The sequence below is a fragment of the Homarus americanus genome, unplaced genomic scaffold (genome assembly GCF_018991925.1).
Source record: "Homarus americanus isolate GMGI-L3 unplaced genomic scaffold, GMGI_Hamer_2.0 scaffold48202, whole genome shotgun sequence".
Taxonomy (NCBI): Eukaryota; Metazoa; Arthropoda; class Malacostraca; order Decapoda; family Nephropidae; genus Homarus; species Homarus americanus.
Genome location: NW_024754487.1, coordinates 177,628 through 183,627, shown reverse-complemented (window position 1 = coordinate 183,627; position 6,000 = coordinate 177,628).

The window sequence follows — 6,000 nt, the reverse complement described above, 5'->3', positions numbered from 1 at the left end:
TGTTTAGTGCTGTGTGTATAAGCTATCTATAGACCAGTATATACGAGATTATAGGTGATATATGAAGAGCAACGATAACAGTTTAAATAGACAGTTAAATTACGTTCTCCCGAAAATATAAAGATTCAACTATTACAGCGAACTGTGGCGACTCTTGTGTAAAATTCTGCAGGTAATGTTATTAATTATGTCCTTGATGCAACAACGTCATTTTTACCACCAGTATCTCCCTTAAAACAACTAAAATAAAGTTATACATTGCTAATACAACAAACAAAATTCATTATTTTCACAAGTCAATTATTTGTTTCACTTGATAAGTGAAAATTTCTGCCGTATAGAACATTAATTGTAAATGTTGTTGTGATCGGTTATGTCTCAATAACATTTTCTAAATACCTGATAATTCCGCTAACCGAATTACGTAGATACGGGTAGATTACGAAAGCAATAACACTCACTCACTCACTCATCACTCAGTCACTCACTCACTCACTCACTCACTCACTCACTCACTCACTCATTTATCATCACACTCACTCACTTTTTAATTTCTAGAAGTGTTCACTCTAGTCAACCTACCTGCATTTCACAGGTGACTTTCTTCCCTCTGTTCCAACACCTGAGCAACAGTGTAGGAAAACTTCACAGTCTTTAGAAACCCTCCAAATCTCCCACCAACGTATAATAAATACTCTACATGATCAACTGAATTACAAAATATATTAAGATTTGTCCTTATAATGAAGGCTGGTATATTCAGAGTGACCCAACCATATTAACTATCAAGTCTCTCATCTCTGTCTCATTCAGTATACATAACACCAGCTAAAATGATACTACTCGGTATAATAAAACTGTATCTCTATTAGCCTCGTGTCGCTATACTAGTCAGGAGATGAATAAATCACTTTTTGGTTAATTAAGCATTCAACTCCAACCTCCACCTTCGGTAAACACCTCCTGTATCTTAGTCCTTACCATTGTAAAAAAAAAATATATTAATGTCCTCCTCCTGTACTGTGAGCCGGTCAAAGCCTGTAGGAATGTGAGTTTCCCAGAATGAGGTGTAACACGACGCCAGGTAAAAGATTACTGACAGATAAAAGTGTTCTTGATTCTTTGTCTCACTTGTAATCGTGAATAAAAACAGACTAGTGTTTTTTTTTCAGGAGTAGATGTCTATCATGTTAGCATGTTCTTATGTAACTGTGTGTGTGTGTGTGTGTGTGTGTGTGTGTGTGTGTGTGTGTCCCGAGTGTACCCTGGACGTAGGAGAGCAACTTTAATTGTGATGTCAAAGCGAATGTGAAAGTTACAGATGAGAGAACACACAGGACCTGACTTCCCTCTCCCACTCCCCTCTCCCTCTCCCTCTTCCCTCACAATCACGAGGTAGATTCTCCTCTACGTGGGATAGCTCTACGTCTATGCCAGTGAAAATTATACCGAGACTATCTATTATATCGTATAAGGAAACACAGAGAACCAAAGATAAAAACAGAGAATTTGAATAAAGTTGTGGAAGTAAAGAAAGGTTAATAAATAGTGTGATAAAAGATACGAAGCAGGTATATAATTTATGTAATGTGGTTGTGATGACTCCGATTATTTCCCACCATCATGACGTACAGGATAAGTGAATCTCTGGAGCACGGGGCAGTTGTTGCTCGCTCGCAGCTTCAACATTGCAATTGATATATCTTGTCAGTTTGAACATTGGAAATCAACTTTTTCCGGGGCTCGGGAAGGTTATCGTTTACTGAACCAACTTAGTATTTACAAGTGACTGTATACTTGAACTGTCTTTGTTTAACGAATTTACTGAATCTCTCTCTCTCTCTCTCTCTGCCTCTCTCTCTCTCTCTCTCTCTCTCTCTCTCTCTCTCTCTCTCTCTCTCTCTCTCTCTCTCTCTCTCTCTCTCTCTCTCTCTCTCTCTCATTGCTTCACCAGGTAGACGCGTTATACACCGTTGTAACATCACCTCCTTCCTACCACACCACACAGGTCTCAGACTTTGTTGTTTTCCCCACACAAGATTCGTCTAGGTTTCGGATCATCTTCACCGAACGAGGCAAGTGTCATGTGTGTGTGTGTGTGTGTGTGTGTGTGTGTACAGAAAGAGTTTAAAGGCGTCACCTCAAACTTTGTGTACAGGCGGCAGGAGGAAATGCTTCTCATCTCCTTTTAACTCCATTGCCGCCTTACTGCTCTATACTGGACATACATCTCTTCGGCTGGAGGTAAATCTTGAGAATCTTCCACGAAAGTTTTCTTGGCAGTATCTTACCTCCAGCGTTTCCCCCCACCCCTCTCTCTCTCTCTCTCTCCTTCACAGTATCACGTTTCTCACATTTGTCTTCTTTCTGTGGTTTTGAGTTTTCTCTCATTCACTTTTATTTATTTCACACTTTCATCACCCGGGCCTCGTGGTATTTCTGACCACCCACATCTCCCTATACCTCCTCCCCCTCACCCCCTTCCCCCCTCCTTCCCCCTCCTCTCCACTAAGACCACAACTCATCTTCGTGTTTACTTTGTTCAACATAAACACAAGTTTTCCCCACTTTCCTTCTCTCAGATTTAGTGTTGTTCCTTTAAGTAATTTTGTTTTACTACACATTTATAATAATAGATGTTTTATTTATACAGTAAATTATGTAAGTATTTTTTTTGTTTTTATTTTATTCTATCTATAGTTTATTCTCCTCTCTCTCTCTCTCTCTCTCTCTCTCTCTCTCTCTCTCTCTCTCTCTCTCTCTCTCTCTCTCTCTCTCTCCAAATATCGCGTCTCCTGTTCCCCAGTGACCATTACACACACACACACACACACACACACACACACACACACACACACACACACACACACACACACACACACACACAGGGTATAACAACAATATCTCATACCTGATGCCGTAACTCTTAAATCATCAAGGTAAACATAATAACCCCAGTATCTTTAATATCCCAGCACCCTTAATATCCCAACACCCTTAATATCCCAGCACCCTTAATATCCCAGCACCTTTAATATCCCAACACCCTTAATATCCCAACACCCTTAGTATCCCAGCACCCTTAATATCCCAGTACCCTCAATATCCCAACACCCTTAATATCCCAGCACCCTTAATATCCCAGCACCCTTAATACCCCAGCACCCTTAATACCCCAGCACCCTTAATATCCCAAACACCCTCCTGTGTCACCCATCCACCAAACCACGCGGCTGAAAATATCTCTGATGAAACAGATGGAAACGATTCACACGGAAGATTAATTTCCTGCCGAGTTTGACTGTGATGAACATAGTGTTTGTGTTCTTGTTGTTTAACCTGTCCGTGATGTGTAGAGGGGCACAGGTAAGGTCTCTCTCTCTCTCTCTCTCTCTCTCTCTCTCTCTCTCTCTCTCACAATAACTACATATCTCTTCTATTATTTATGTCTGTCTGTCTGTCTGTCTGTCTGTCTCTTTCTTTCTGTCGTCCCCAAATAATAGACAGTTATTGGCTATTTGTGAAACTTAAAAGGGCTGCAATAGTTGGTACGACCACAAAGAGTAATTGAAGTTCCTAAGAGTATAGCGACTTTGGGGAAGAAGATGAAGAGACTTGCTATACCATTAAAAAAGGAACCATTATTTTGATTTGTTTTTTGGGGGTCAATGTCGAAAAAAATAATCATCATGAATAAAAAAAATTAAAACGTATGGAATGGTGTTTAAAGACCTTAGAATTGGCCCTTTAAGACCCCCTAACCCTCCCCCCTCAGTGTATTATATAAAAAAAAGACCTTGAGAATTGTGTGGATAATTTGAAAAGACCATCTTGAAGTCCTTCCTCCCTCTCCTTCTCTTTCCTTCTCTACTTTCCTTTCCTTTCTTTCGTCCTGTCTGTAATGACAAGGTTAGGGCAGAGCTTGAGTCGTGTTATTGAACTGTGTGTGTGTGTGTGTGTGTGTGTGTGTGTGTGTGTGTGTGTGTGTGTGTGTGTGTGTGTGTGTGTGTGTGTGATTGCGCTCACCACGCGCCAGAGGTCTGTTTGTCCAGTTAAATTGTACTGTATGACGGTTCACTTTAGTTGAGTTATCCCTTTAAGTTATTCTCTGTTTCTCTGTCTGTCTCTCTCCGATTGTGTACTTTTCTTTCATATTATTTCTTTCTTTATTTATTTGCCCGTTTTTTTTTAGCTGTCTCTTTGAATCTATCTGTGAGGGGCGATATGATCGAGGTGTATAAATGGAAGTCAGGGCTGAACAAAGGGGACATTACCAAGGTACTCAAACTATCCAATCAGGAGCGAACTTGTAACAATGGTTTAAATTAGACAAATTTAGATTTAGGCGTGAAATAGGTAAACACTGGTTTGGAAATATAGTAGTGGATGAGTGGAACAAGTTACCAAATATCATCATTAACTAGAATACGCTGGATAGCTTCAAACATAGGTTGGATGGATATATAAGCAATAGGGGTTGGGTGTAAATGGGACTGCCCAGTATGGGTCAATAGGCCCGCTGCAGTTTCCTCCATTCCTATGTTCTTATATATAAAGTGCCGTAACGATTTTGTGTGAGACAATATGACACAACGGACGAAGGATTTGACAACCCTACCGATCCAACAGGAGCCTCAGTGTTTATTTTGAAATTCATCGTTCCTCACCGTGAAGATACTGTTGGAGACCGTAATGCCTGCTTCAGACTTGAGAAATATCATACTCCTTTATTAATGTTTATTCTTTTAAGTAATACTTTGAATATTACATAAAATAAGATTCATTGATATTATGAATTTATTTATTTTATATATTATGAGGAAATTCATTATTTTTTATGATAATGGATTTAACTTATAAACAAAACTGTAGGGAAGGATATTACTGGGGCAATAATCGTAAGACCTGCTGCAGAAAATCGATCAATGAGTAGATGGGTTAGTCAGTAAGTCAATAAAGAACTTATCTGACTTAGAAATATAATAAAAATAAACACAGCACCTCCAGCAACTCTATAATCCTTGCCACAATCAACACCCGCCACCGGCTTCGTCTGCAGTTATAAACATTTACTGAAAAAAGACTTTAGAAAAATATTAAATGCTCGACTACACAGGTAAACAGTCAGGTGTTCCAGGCGGAGAGGCATTTAAACTTCTCCACACTGTTGTTGTATGTTGTAAACCCTCACCTCACCTCACCTCACCTCACCTTACCTCACCTCCCTCCCTCGTTCCCTCCCTCCCTCCCTCCTTACCTACCTACCTACCTCTCTTATCAGTTGTAACTTGAGCCGAGTTGAGGGGATGAGGAGAGAAGCGAAGTTTTCAAGAGGAATTTGGCAAGTTGAATGTACAGAAAGTTTTGAGGAGAGGAGAAGGAGGCAGGATTTGTTGAATTTTGGGATCTTTGAAATTATCGATAGAAGGTTTACAGAATTCTTTGTGCTCTAAGTGGCTCAGATGTTGAACAAGTTGTGTATGCTCTCGTAAAGGCTCTCAAAGTGGGGTTGGTGTAGGTTTGTTGACGAGTTTAAACACACACACACACACACACACACACATACACACACCGACGCCAAGCTGTACGCTTCCGAGGGGCTGTCTCCACCTTTCAGTCACTCACCTGTGGCGTCCCCCAAGGCACCAAGATGGGACCACTCTGCTTCCTTATGCTTATCAATGATGCCCTAAGAGAAACCTCTGCTCGCTGGAAATATGTCGACGACTCCACCATTGGGATCAGCGTCAACAATTCTGCTCCCGACTATACCACCCTTCAGGATTTATTGAACAGTCTCCAAAACTGGGCCACCAACAACCACGTCACCATCAACCATACCAAGACCATGGTTATGCACATCAACCTCTCCTCCGACATTGTCCCACCCCCTTCCATTACTTTAGGTCCAGCACACTCCAGGTTGTAGATTCCAGAAGCTCCTCGGCGTCACCATAGACAACAAACTAAATTGGAAACCACACGTCAGTGAAGTTGTCA